The 13,872-nt window shown below is 43.5% G+C and overlaps 1 protein-coding gene across 28 annotated transcripts in view; it reads left to right on the top strand.

Moving 5' to 3' along the window:
• The first annotated feature begins 6,966 nt into the window (after window positions 1-6,966).
• The window catches only part of PHF21A (PHD finger protein 21A), a 194,522-nt gene continuing 187,616 nt past the window's right edge, over window positions 6,967-13,872 (top strand). For 7 of the 28 annotated variants that reach the window (XM_033860531.2, XM_033860530.2, XM_073808831.1 and 4 more), the window contains exon 1: window positions 6,969-7,506. The gene's annotated coding sequence lies outside the window, so the exon portion shown is untranslated. The other 21 variants (XM_033860534.2, XM_033860528.2, XM_019948208.3 and 18 more) reach the window with 13 other exon arrangements.

Here is a 13,872-nt window from a genome sequence, read left to right as displayed (position 1 = left end):
AATGCTTTTGGGGAAGGTGAATTTTGCAGCACGTAGTCAGATTTCAATATTCAGGATGAACGTACATTGTGCTACCTGGGCATGCTGTGCTTGACCCCATGGGTTTTATGTGATACAGAGGCTGTAGAAAACTTATTAGAACATTATTTCAATAAGGGGAGGAGAACCTTACGTCATTGCAAAAAACTTGTGCCCTAACTGATTTAACTTGGAAAATGAAAGGTTGCACACTACAATTTAACGCTGCTTTCACTTGTTTGGAATTTGGGTTGTAACATATTTATAATAGGGTTTCACTTGTGTAGATGTATTAATTAGTTCTTCAGATTTTCAGGTTTCAGTGTTCACAGAAAAGAAATAACAATAAAATGATATGTATTTGTGCAATGTGATGCAGTTCACCAAAGACCAATAATAATATTTATCCAGCACATGTAACTTATTTAACCTCTGTGACAACTCTATGAAGTCATATGATTATTTCTATATTTTGCACACAAGGAAACTGTGGCTTACAATAGTGTATCATCTACCCAAGGTCAACCCAGGACCGTATGATTTCAATGTTCCTAATTCCTCAAGAATAAGCCTTGCTACTTCTCATGAACAGCTTGGACCTTCACAACAACCCAGTGGATTAAGTATTATTGTTTTACCCATTTTGGACAAGGAAATAGGCCCAGAGAGATAAAGTGATTAGCTAGACATTTGCAGAGCCCAGACCCAAGCTCAGGTTTTCACACTCCAAATCTGGGAATGCCTTCCACTAGATAACATCCTTGCTCAAGGCCCACAATACAATTTATTTATGTTGATAATAGATAAACTAAAGGCACAAATAACAAGATGATAAAGTTCTTTCCACATCCCCAGTCTTGGAGGATCTCCCTGTGATACTTTTAGCAGCTCAGCAGCTTTAGCGCAGACATTTCTACAGCTCTAATTGAAACCATTTTAGTTTTTACCAACAGATCCAGCCTAGGCCCCCTGATCCACCTCCGTTACTTTTTGGAAAAGGAATTGGGATCTGCAGCGTCACACATGTGGAGGGTAGAGTCACACATATGCAAATACACACCTACATTTATCCGTTTATCCGTCTATCTGTTTAGTGGTGATCAACCCTGACCACCTGAAATCCCCCATCCCCTACCTTCCCATCCCCCACCTGGTGCAATTTTACCCTCCTCCCTGCCCCATACACACCTAAGGGACTTGTGGCAATGTCTGGAGATATTTTTGGTTGTCACAACCGTGAGGGGAGGGTGCTATTGGCATCTAGTGGGTAGAGAGCAGGGACACTGCTAAATATCCTACAAAGCCCCCACGACAAAACCTTATCTGGCCCCAAATGTCAATAGCGCGACGTTGAAGAGCCCTGGTCTAGTCAGTGCTACTAAACACATACACCTGAAGTTGCTTAGGATTAAATTGACCTTGGTGATTATGACAAAGTAGGGAAATTGAAAAGTACTCTCGAGGGACTTCCCTGCTGGTCCGGTGGTTAAGAATCCGCCTTCCAATGCAGGGGACGTGGGTTTGATCCCTGGTTGGTGAACTAAGGTCCCACATGCCGCGGGGCAGCTAAGCCTGTGAGCCGCAATTAGGGAGCCTGCGTGCCGCAACTACAGAGCCCACACGCTCTGGAGCTGGTGTGCAGCCACTGCTGGGCCCATGCACCACAATGAGAGAGAAGCCCTCGCGCTGAAACGAGAAGCCTGAGTGCCACAAATAAGACCCAACGCAGCCCAAAATAAAATAAATAAATAAAAAAGAATACTCTCGAGAGGGTTGACTGCTTATCCACCAGTATTTATTTAGTTACCAGTTATATCTGACCCATTTCCAATGATGATTTCAGCTCACCACAAAAGCACACACAAGACAGTTAAAGAGATTTTTAAAAGATCAGAAACCATTGAGACAGAGGGGAGAAAGAACATACATTCAACTTCTGCTAGTCACTGGGGATTTTCTGTCATAATTCTTTAAAAATCACACTGATATGTCTCCTCTCCTTATTTAAGTATTTTGTTGGTACAAGCCAGGTTTTCATTTATTCCAGCCCAGTAAGAATTGGAAAAAAAACTCCAATAGTTACCTCCCTGCCTCAGTGAAGAGGCAGGACCCTCAGGTTTTCAGACAGTGTTCAAATCTTCTTTAGAGTGACCTTTTAAGAGACAATGGGGTTAGTTTTCAGCCTGGAGTAGAAAAAAGGACAGTGTGAAGGACAGGTGGCGGGTGGGGGGGACTGGATGAGAAAGCTGTTCCAGTAGTTGTTTGGGGCGCCGGGTCATTATGTTGTTTGAAATACTGTCGAATTCCAGAATATCAGAGACAATCATATGCAAATACAGGTACCAAAACCTTAATATCTAGGGTATGGCATGTACTATGTTACTACAAAACTATAAAATAAGAAAATGCAGAAGAAACTTCTTTATTCTCTAATATATAATGCTTCCCTATGATACTACAATATATAATGCCTCTGTTATATTTCTCCTATATTTACAGTATCTCTGCATTAGACTGATAGTCCTTATAGGGAGATAGCTGTTTTGTTATTTTGAATGACATTTTACATTCTCTAATAGAATCCTTATATTAATTAAATATTTTCTGTCCAACAAAAGTTATTTAGATTCCTACCTCCTAACCTACACACACACACACACACACACACACACACACACAAACGTAAAAAATAGAAACCATAAAAATACAAGAAGAAAATTGTAGGTATTTTTCTAATCTTGGACTTTGTTTTTTGTTTTTTGTTTTTTTTGCGGTACATGGGCCTCTCACTGTTGTGGCCTCTCCCGTTGCGGAGCACAGGCTCCGGACGCACAGGCTCAGTGGCCATGGCTCACGGGCCCAGCGGCATGTGGGATCTTCCCGGACCGGGGCACAAACCCGTGTCCCCTGCATCGACAGGTGGACTCTCAACCACTGCGCCACCAGGGAAGCCCTAATCTTGGACTTTGGATGACCTCTTGAAGCATGGGACAGAAGGGAGGAATATATAGGAAAACACTGACAGGTTTGACTGCTTATATAAAAATTAAAAACTGTACTCCAATATTTAATAAAATTTGAGATTTACAACTTTGCTCAACAGGGTTTTGATGACTACTAAATGCTTTCTGGAGGGTAACTAGGTGGTCGGAGAACAAACTCTAAGTCATTGTGCCCCTGCTATTATTATTACGTCATTCACGTCTGAAAGTTGAACAGTTTACTTCAAAGGAGATTCTGATGGTGAACTTTGAATTCTCAGCTTATTTCTGGGATCTTCACTAACTTATACTGTTATCTTTTTTCTTTAGCATTTATGCCAGTTAGACTTTTCAAAAATCCTACAGAGTATTATATGTATTTTATGTATGAGAAACACCAGGGTTCAGGAGGCCTAAATGTTTGTCTAAGGCCACACAGCTAGTGAGTGTCTAGTGAGTGCCCCACGTCAGGCACACTATGAGCTTGAGAAAGACCCACAGAAATATATCACAACCTTAAGTCACCCCGAGACTCCTTGGACGCCATATGCCACATCTGCACTGACCAGGTATTGGGACTCGACGTGTTCACCTTCTCTAGTTACATTAACTCAGAAAATGAATTTGAAGGCACAGGAAAAGATATGTTATGTGGTTCCGTGTGCCAGACACTGTGCTAAGCACCTTCCGTGAATTATTTCATTCAATTTTCTCAACAGCCCTACAAAGTAGGTATTAATAGCTGCATTTTACAAGATAGGAAAACTAAGGCTCTGAAAGGTTAAGTAATTTGCCTAAAGTGCCTTAGCTGAGAAGGAGTGATACTTCTTGGGTGTGGGAGTCCACGGCTACTTGGTTCCACTGCTCTTCACCATCTTAGAGTGAGGAAGGGTATGTAAATGCAAACGTGGTCCAACAATGAACCACAAGCTAGAGAATTCTTTTTCATAGAGTTTGATAGTTATATGGGTATTAGACAATTATTTGGTTATACTATTTTAATTACGTGTAAATATCTAAAACATGAGTTTGCATGACACTGATTTCTGACTGCTATTCAAACATTTTAGTAACCAAGCACCTTCTAGTACAAGAAGCTCACGGGCTTTCATCGTCAAAAGTTGGGTTGATAAACGACAGCCCATGGGCCCAATCCTGCCTACCCCCTGGTTTTTTGAGGCCCACGAGCTAAGAATGTTTTAACGTTTCTTTTAATGGGTGAAAAAAGAGGAATATTTTCTGACACATGAAAAGTACATAGAATTCAAATGTCAGGGCCCATAAATAAAGGCTTTATTAGAACACAGCCAGGCTCATTTGTTTATGTATTTTCTATGGCTGCTTCTGTGTTACTACTGCATACAGTTGAGAAGTTGTGAGAGAGACTGTGTGGTCTGCAAAGTCTAGATATTTCCTATCCAGGTTACTACAGAAGAAAGTCTGCTGACTCCTGTTCTATAGCATTTACATATTCAGGCACAATTTGAGTTTCTGAATTTTTTCTATGAAATTTTGAAACATTTTAAAGTTTTTTTTCTTTCTTTTTTTTCCCCCCCGCCCAGCAAGAACACTAAAGTAGTCTTGCTCTGAAAAAATTTTGACAGCCTGGGCTGATTTGAAATGACACCATTAGATTATGGTCCAGTGCCTAGTGGGTCCTGCTTGAAAGGCCTCCGCCTTCACTCATCTTTTAGATACACTAGAGTTATCTCTAGACTGTAAAGCTGCGTCTTACTACCTGAGCAGTCCTTCCTTTATTCATACTGACTGTGTTATGGGTTTAGTTTCACAACATTATGAGTTCATCCATCCAGGCTTCTTCTTCTTCTTCTTTTTCTTTTCAACCAGGCTTCTTGAATCATTTATAGGGATTTTCATTTTCGATCTCAAACTCTTACACACTTTCTCTGCTGTGAATTTTTTTTAAACGTAAAGCTCAGGGTACTAAATGGCCTACACATATAAAATAAAGCCCGTACTTTCATTTAGTTTTTAGCTTTAAGAAATCAAAAATTTTAAAAATTGCTTTCTCTTGAGAAACGAAACTTAATTTTGCAGGTCACAGAAGTAAGAAAATGCCTGCATGTCCAAGGATCTCAAAGCACCTCTGGTGGAAATACATAACAAGGTAAAGAACGTCTATTTATTTTTAAATACTGTTTATTTCTTGGAGGAATTAGTATTTAATGGAAAAGATGTGACTAGTAACAAATAGAGCCCAAGGCTATTTCTGGTTCTGTCATTGACTCACTTTGACTTTGGGCAGATCATCTCACCACTGTTGCTCTTTATCTGCAAAAACTGGACTTCATGTCTATGGGAGTTGCATGGCTAATCAATGCCTGGAAAATGCGTAGTGGCAGATGCTACAAAAGTGCTGAGCCTTAAAAACAAAACCACCCCCACCCCCCATTTGTATTCAGTTGAGGTTCGGGCTTATTGTTATTTAACATTCGGAGGCCAACAGTACGTTAAGTCCAGCGTGCTACACAGAACAGATAATATCACTGTCCAGCAGGGATTTTTTTTTTAATCTAAGATTTTGGACTTTTTTTTCTTTATTGTGGTTGGGGGTTGTTTTAGAATCTAGTAGTATTTCCATACAAAAACATTCAGCTCTAAGTTTAAAACTATCGATTTGAAAATCTAAATAACCCCCCTGCAGGGGGATAAATAAATAAATAAATAAAAGCCCTCCCCGCCCCGCCAAGAAATCTCTCAAAACAAGAATTCTTCTGATGTTTTTTTCCTCCCTGCAGTTCTCCATGTTACAGTCCTTGGAGGTAGAATAGGCATAAAATACTTTCACTAATAAAATATGACAAACCGCCGGATTATACGTGGCTGATTCCCAGCGACTGCCCTGCTACACAAAGCAGAAAAGTAAATGCCATCATCCCCCTTAGAACAAAAGAACTTAGGAATAAAAAACATGGAGAGGGGGGAGAAAGCAGCAATAAATAAAGGTGAGCGAAGGATCCCGTCCCCCGCCCCTCCCCGAAGCGAGTGTGGGACTAAGTACGGCTAATAAAGTGGTTCAAGGGTAGTTATTTGGAAAGGGGGCGGGGTGGCGAGGGGAGGGAGCGGGCGAGCGGCGGCCGGGGATTGCATGTTGCATTCGACTTGAGGTTGCATCTTTCTCCTGTTGCCTGGACCACGCTCTCCCATTGCAGTGCTTCCCCATCGCTTCTCTCCGTCCCTGCCCTCGCGGCTTTATTTCCCCCCTTCCAACTGCTGTTGCACTGGAGGGAGTTGGGGCCGCTCCGGAGCCCCTGTGCAGCTCCTGCGACGGGAGGGGGAGTTGGGCTCGGGCCGCTGAGTTGGGGGGGCCGCAGCGGGCTCCGGCCTCGCCTCGGCTGCAGCTACACGGGTGCCGAGCTGCAGCGCTGCACGGGGCCCATCATTGCGGCGGCCCCGGAGTTTGGCCGCCGCCGCTCCTTGTTCAGCCCCATCACCGCCGCCGCCGCTGCACTGGAGTTTGGCTGCTGCTGCCCTACTTCACTCTAGTTTAGTTTCACTCACTTTACATCCGGGTTTTTTCCCTAGGCAATGGGGACCGCAGCACACCCCGTTCCTTAGGCAAAGTGAAATAAATTCGCCGCACCGACACGTCAAGTAGTCCGCCCGCCCGAGCGCCGCCGCGGGCCCCCACCGCCCCTCCCGCCGCCGCCCCGTCGCCCCTGGGGGGGACCGCGCGCCCCGTGAAGCCATGGGAGGAGGCGCGGGGGCCTGGGCCGGCCGCCGTACAACTCCGCCCGGCGGCCCCCTCCCTCCCCGCCGTTCCCCTCTACCCCGGCGCCTCCTCTCCCCCCGCCCTCGTCCCCGCTTTCCCAGCCCCAGTCCCTCTCGCCCGGCTCTCGGGAGCGGCGGGGGCGCGCACGGCGGCGGCGGGCCGGCGGGGCCGCGCGGCGGGCTCCCGCGCGGGCGAGTGTGTCTGGGCCTGGGCGGAGGGATCCCCGGGCTGAGGCGGCGGAGGTGCTGCGGCCCGGGGCCGGGTGGTGAATGGGCTGGTGGTGCTCGCTGCTGCTGCTGAGAGGAGGAGGAGGAGGATGAAGAGTTGGGCTTGTTTGTCTCCCACAGTTTCTCTCCTGCTGCTCTGATTTTCCCCCCACATTCCGGCCCGGGGCCTGTGTGTCTCTCCTGGAGGAGGAGGAGGATCCAGTTCCTCCCCCCACCCCCTCCTCCCCACCCCCCCTTGCCTGGGGAAGAGGAGGAAAGAAACAGCCCAGAGAGAGAGGGAGAGAGAGAGAGTGAGTGAGAGAGAGAGGGGGAGAAGAGGAGAGGAGGAGGAGGAGGAGGAGGGAGAAGGGAACAACCTACCATCTTAACACACTAATATCTAAAAAGTGCGAGAGGCCCAGAGCAGCAGCAGAAGCAGCAGCAGCAGCTCCAGCTTCTTCCCTCCCTCCCCATGAAGAAGAGTTCCCTCCTCCTCCTCCTCCTGCTTCTCCTGCTCAGAGTTCCTGCCTCCAGCTGCCAGGGGGGACAGCCAGCCAGCAGCAGGAGGGTGCAGTATCCCAGCTTTTCCATTCTCTCTTCTCCTCACTCTCCTCTCTTTTTTTTTCTGGAGTAGCTCTATTTCCCCTCCCTCCCCCCTTCCCCTTCCCCCTCCCCCCTCCCTCCTCTCTCTCTCTCTCTCTCTCTCTCTCTCTCTCTCTCTTTCTGTCTCTCTCTCTCTGTCTCTCTCTCTCTGTCTTGTCTCTGGTGTTTGTCTCTGGGAGGTACAGGGTCTGCTTGCTTGGAGTTTGTTTTGGGGGGAGGGAGGGGGAGGGGAGGGGTGTGTGGGAGGGAGGAGGGAAAGGGGGGTGTTCTCGGCAGGACCCCCTCAGTCAACTTGAGATTTGAGCAATAACTTCCCCTTCGGGGCGCCCCCCTGCGTGCCCTTCCTATTCCTCCCCCCATAAAAAAAAGACAATGGAAAAACCTTGTCTCCCCCTTCCTCCCCTCTGCCCTCCACCCCTCCCCAGGATAAATTGGAAGTAAGTTTATGAGCAGCTTCGGGAGCCTGGGCGCTGAGTGCTGGGCCGGAGCGGGTGACAGAGGCGGCGCACCGGGGGTGGCGGGGAGGGGGCGTCACATTGTCCCGGCGGGGGGCCGGGGAGGGGGCCGCCGGCGTGGGCGGGGGGCGCGGAGCCTCGTCCGCCCCCTTGGGCTCTCCCTCCGCCCAGGGGTGGTCGCCGGGGCTCTTTCACTACCCCCTCCCCCCAGGATGATGTCGGGGGGAAGTTTTTATTATGGTTATTTATTTAATTTTTTTTTTTTTTTGAAAACCATCTTGTTTGGTGACTGAGGGATCTGGTTTAAAAAAAAAAAAAGCTGCGGCTGCTGCCGCTGCCGGGCCCGAGTGTGTGTGTGTGTGTGTGTGTGTGTGTGTGTGTGTGTGTATGTGTATGTGTGTGTTGGTGCATTTGTCTTGGGTGGCCGGAGCAGCGTTGGGGAAATTCCGCTTATTCTTCTTCTTCTGCAACTTGTTATTCCGGAGAGTGTGCCAGCACCCCTCACCCCGGGGCCGGTCCTCCCGCACTCGCCCCCGCATCCCGCGGCCGCGGGGCGCCCCCGGGACCCTGCGCTGGCCGGGGCCGCCAGGCCGCTCCAAGAGGGGCCGCAGCCGCCCCTCCCCCGCCCGCGCCCCCGCCGGGGGGAGGGGCGCGCGGAGTGGGACTCTTTCCGTTTGGTCCAGCTCCGTCGTGCACGCAGTTCCCAACACTTCTCGTCATCCTCTCTTTGGTCTCTTTATTCTGCTGAGCGGTGCTGTTAGGATTTCTTTTTTTCCCCTGACCACGTTCGCGATGGTGGGTAGCAGCAAGGTGGCCCTGTCAGGGGAGGGGTTGATGTCGAGATTGGGCACCGGGGGAAGAATGTCTCCTTTCAACTTTGTGACTTGCACCCCCGGAGAAGGCCACACGCCGGTTGTGGGGTGCAGATGTGCTGAGAGTGATTTCTAAGTAGTTGAGTTGTTGAGATGAGGGGTACGGCTGCTAATGGTAGGCAGGTTTTGTTTTTATTGGTGAATCTGGTGTCATCATATTCCGGTCATATGTTGAAATATTCTTTGTTTAGGTCTTGAAGTAGAGGATCTTACTTTTCACGTCCACATTGTTTTGTTTTTAAATGATGTCTCTGCAAGTATGGCTTTCTAGAATTTCAAATGTGAGTTAAGGTCCGGGGGTATGCGGGCCTCAGCACTGGCCTTGACAGTGAACTTTGTGACTGTGTTTTGGATTGCAAAGATTTGCCCCATAACTGGGGTGCGAGCTGTGCATTTTTGTTAATAGTAGGTGTCAGGAATGTAGATGCTTGAGGTGAGGACGTTAGAGAAGGAAGAACATTTATATATTAATAATTGATAGCTGAATATTAGAAACAGATTAATTTGGGCTGATGAAATTTTTTTTTTAAAGCAGTTATGCACTCTAGGAAACCTTTTCATAGGCACACTTTTTAGGGGTTCTTTAGGGCACAGAGCTTGAATATCTCCTTTTAGAGAGGTTACTCACCAACGTCTGTAGCTTCATTGAGGGCCTGATAAGGGGACTGAAACTGGGGCTATGACACCTGAGTGTACTTTTCAGTGTTTATGTTGTTTGTTTACATCTGATGTTCACTCAAGTTTGGGCAGTGGAAATAAATAGGTCAGATTTTCTTTTGGTTTTTGAAGACTAGCTCTCTCCCCCTCCCCCTCCCCTTTTTTTTAAGTTTCACAATTTACTTGGTTTCACAGCGTTGTAGGAAACTGTTACTACATTTTTACTGGAAATACTATTATTCATTTTGATTTTGGTAAGTTCTTTTCTATTCTTTTTTCTGTCTCTGTATATGGAATCTACATCGTGGGCTCAAAACTGGCTTATTAAGGACCATTTAAAATGTCTGAAGAATGCACTTTAAAATCTCAGGACACATCTTTTGATGGCAAAGAGGAAATTTTTGTGTGCAGTTATGCTCATGTTTATGAAAAAAATTTCTGCACTTAAAACTTTTGTAGATATACAACTATCCTTAAATGAAGAGCATAGTAGTAGTGCAGAAAATTCGCAAAACACAAACTTTTGCCTAACATGTTAAAAATATTCCAGGTGTTTTTCTTTATGTCATACTTTTGCTTGTCTTAACATAATAGTATTTGCAATATGACTGGCATTGCTTGGATGGTCTTAATAGTCTTTTCCTTGAGTGCTTCTAAAGGCTTTTTAACATAGTTTTTAGCTAATTTTGCAAGCTTTATTTAAACATGTTGCACTTTGAACTCTGGCGGGTCTTTATGGAACTGGAAAAGTAATCAATTAAGACTCCTGCCGATGCCAGATTTTATTTTTAAGAGGTATAAGTGATGGATGGGGCCCTATTTCTTTTAGCTGTGAAGGGTCCATCCTTTTTCCCATTCAGTCATCTGGAAAGCGCTGTGTCAGAAATACTCTTCTTCTGCTTACATGAAGAACTCTAAATGCTATCCAGCAGGAGGTGCTGCAGCAAGATAAAGGAAATCTATGACTTTTGAGGGTCTTGCTACTTATTACAGCTCTACTTAGCATCAACTAAGCAACAGGATTAACACCTTAAAGTTCCAGAAAGATTTTGAGTAAGTCTATTGAAAAGTTCCATTTGCTTTTTACCTGCTTACAATATTACACAAAGTAGATTGCTTATTGTGGATAGCTTAAGGATGCTGCCCTGAGGTACAGAGTGCTGTTAGAATTATTTTAGTTTGAAGAGGGGTTATTCCCATATTGGTGAGTGGGGTGTTGAACACATTTTTAAAAATTATGTGCAATGGATGGCTATAAACAAAAGTAGTTGGTATGACTTGGGACTTTAGGCTTTATGGTCATCCCTATAATGTTAATACAAGTGGGATGTAGAGTACTTGAACTATTGGAAAGGGAGATACTGTATGGAAAAATTTTTAGACTTTTTGTGTTTTTTTCCTCCAATCTATGGACAGTGATCCTAATAGATAAATTCTTAGGCACTCAGCGTTATAAATACATATGGTTGATGTATTGGAGTTGGCCTCCAAAGACTGAGATTCTTGAGCTAGAAGTAAAGTTCTGTCTGTGGGTATGGGTCATTGCTGATATGTCCCTTAGTAACACTTAACAATAACTGCATAAAGATGAAAGTATTTTTGTAGCATTTATAGCACATGTCCTTTGAAAGTCTGTTAGTGTTAGGTGAATTGATTTATCACTGGAAATATCATGCTACTGTGGCGGCTTGTAAAGTTTTATGTCAAAGTTTAAAAACTTGGGAATGTGTAGAAAATTTGATGAATCTGCCTTGAATTTTGTTTGTTTTTAGGAATAATACTGTACTTTTTTCTCAATAAGATCAAATGAGATAATACATGTGAAAGTGCTTTGTAAATTGTCAGAAACCATGCAGATGTTAAGTTGTTGAGATAGGTGGCTAATTAATACATGGACAGAAGCTTCTGTCTTTAAAATACTAACTTTCTCCATATCATTTGGGAAATGAGTGCATTAAAAGTGCACCCAGAACACTTTATGAATTTTTTTTTTAAATACTGCTGTGGTTACCAAAAAGCTCTTTGTTACAGTTTTGAAGCTTTGTTTAAAAAATGCTGCCTAGGCAGTTTCCCTTAATTCAAAAAAAAGATCATTTTTCCTTTTGTAGATCCTGTGAAATGTGTATTCCCTGTTAAAGTTTTTGTTCATTTCACCATTGATGTGATAGTAGTTGATTTTAGTGATTATTTAAGTTCCCGGATTCTTCTATAGACTCTTATTAACACACAGAGTAACAGATGTCACAGTTAATATTTTGATTGTTTTGACTGATCCTGCTAACATTCTGAAAAATTCTTACTAACTAAACCTTTCAAACTTGTTTCAAAGTGAAAAAGACATATTTGTATGCATTAGTATTAGGTACGTGTGTGTATCATTTTTGTTTTTCTAATTTAGAGGGATGCGTGAGGAAATGACTACTCAAATCTAGAGGAGTGCACTGAAATATTTTTTGTGTAAAAATAACCCAGAAGTTTAAAACTCAGAACTTTGAGTTCTGGCCTTCTTAGTAGGCTCTGCTCACCTATTTGGACTAAGGTAAAATGACATATAGATAATTGGGAGTTCCTATGTTTATGAGCATATCAAAAGATAGAGTACCCTAAATTTTAGAATTGACTGCTCTTTATGAAATAACCTCAATTAGAAATGAAATGTAGAAACTTGCTTCGGTGAAGGGTGAGAAAAACATTTAACTGTTTAGATAAAAATGAAACCTCTCAGGGTAATATTAATGTTTTCATCCTGCAGACGGTGAATACTAAAGCTTTTATTGAGGAAATACTGACATTAAGGTTATATTAATGTGCTTTTAAATTTTGTATTCTTAGTATTTTATTGCCAAAGTCTTTTGTATTTAATTAGTATTGAAAGGGAGAAAAGGAAGGGATTAAAGTTTTAGGTCTCTGACCTTTGACAGAATTCCTTTATATCTATATTCAGAGCTGATTTCTTGTTTGAATTTTCATATTAATTTGTCATGGGAAATATTAATGATTTATGTTGACTTCTCAGAACTTTTGTACATGGGCTTTTTTTGTAGGCCCTAAGTATTCTTTAGGAGCATAGCAGTGTGTTTTGATCACTTTAACTTTACCAGGTGTGTATTTTTGCTGCTTTGTGGTGTTTTGTTGTGTTTTGTTTTTAAAGAGGTAATATATTAACACTGCATTAAAAGTATTGTAGATAATTATTTCTTAAATAGCATATGTTTCCTTCTTTGTATATTTGTGTGTATATGTGGCCACACTGTTTTGTAGGCTTTCATATCATCATATTTGTGTACTGAATTTCTGAACAGTTATCTTTTGTGAGAATGCTGAAATAGACCTTTAAGAATAACTTTTATATTGCTTGTCTATCAATTGAGTCTTAAACTGGGATGGTGGTGAACTCTTCCCTTTTAGAGATAATATTATGTGAGTTTCAGTCATCCTTTGGGCTTTTCTAAGGCAACTTTCTTACACTGGACACTTGTTTGGCAGTTTGAATGCCTCTCTGCTTCTCTCCCTCCAATACACTGCAAACTGTACACCCCCCACCCCCTTGCTAAATACAAAATAGTGAGCGGGTCTCGGCTGAAGGAAACTATTCTTTCCTATATTTTGGAATCATCTGTGGAAATGTTTTTCTGCTTTTTAAAGTAGACAAAAAAGTGAACCGGTAATTTGGAACTAGGAAAGGGATGGGGCCTAACAGGTTGATGATCTAGGCTTTATTTTGACTCTGTTTGTGGGCCTAGGGGAGAAAAATAACTTAAACACAGAAGCCAGAAAGATGGGTTTTGTTTTATTGTTTTGGCTGCATTGAGAATACAAACTGTCAGTACTTGAGGAGAAGGAGCAGCAGAAAGGAATTGATTTTTTTCTGCTGCAGATCCAAGTATTGTTAACCATGTGCATCTCTAAAGCAGCATACTTAGGTATTAAACAGTAGTTGATTCTTTTATTCAGTTAACAGTCAGAACCCTAAACTTTTGTTTTTTAAAATTTTAAATAAGTACCCAAAACTTCAGAGTTAATGACAATATTTCCTGATAAAAGTGGGTGATAGTAACCATGGCAACTGCTATCTCTGGCCTTATGGACAGTATGTTGTATTGATGAAGCTTCAGATCCTATAGTAGCCTGTCACTTTTATGGTGAAATGTAGTAGCTTGTGTTGCAGGTGATTTTTAGCTGGATTATGTTAAATTTGTGTGCCAGCTTATCTTTCCTTGTTAGGAATTTCTTGGACTGTATTCCACAGCATGTTTGTGAAGGTGCTGTTGCCTGAAAATAACCCACCACCTGTGTTAGGCCTCCTGATGCAGATTGCACTTAGTTCTTTCCCAGCCTCCTCCTTCA

This window comes from Tursiops truncatus, chromosome 8 (assembly GCF_011762595.2).
Source record: "Tursiops truncatus isolate mTurTru1 chromosome 8, mTurTru1.mat.Y, whole genome shotgun sequence".
Lineage (NCBI taxonomy): Eukaryota > Metazoa > Chordata > Mammalia > Artiodactyla > Delphinidae > Tursiops > Tursiops truncatus.
Note: the sequence above shows the minus strand (reverse complement) of the source record. Positions and strands in the feature narration are given on the sequence as shown.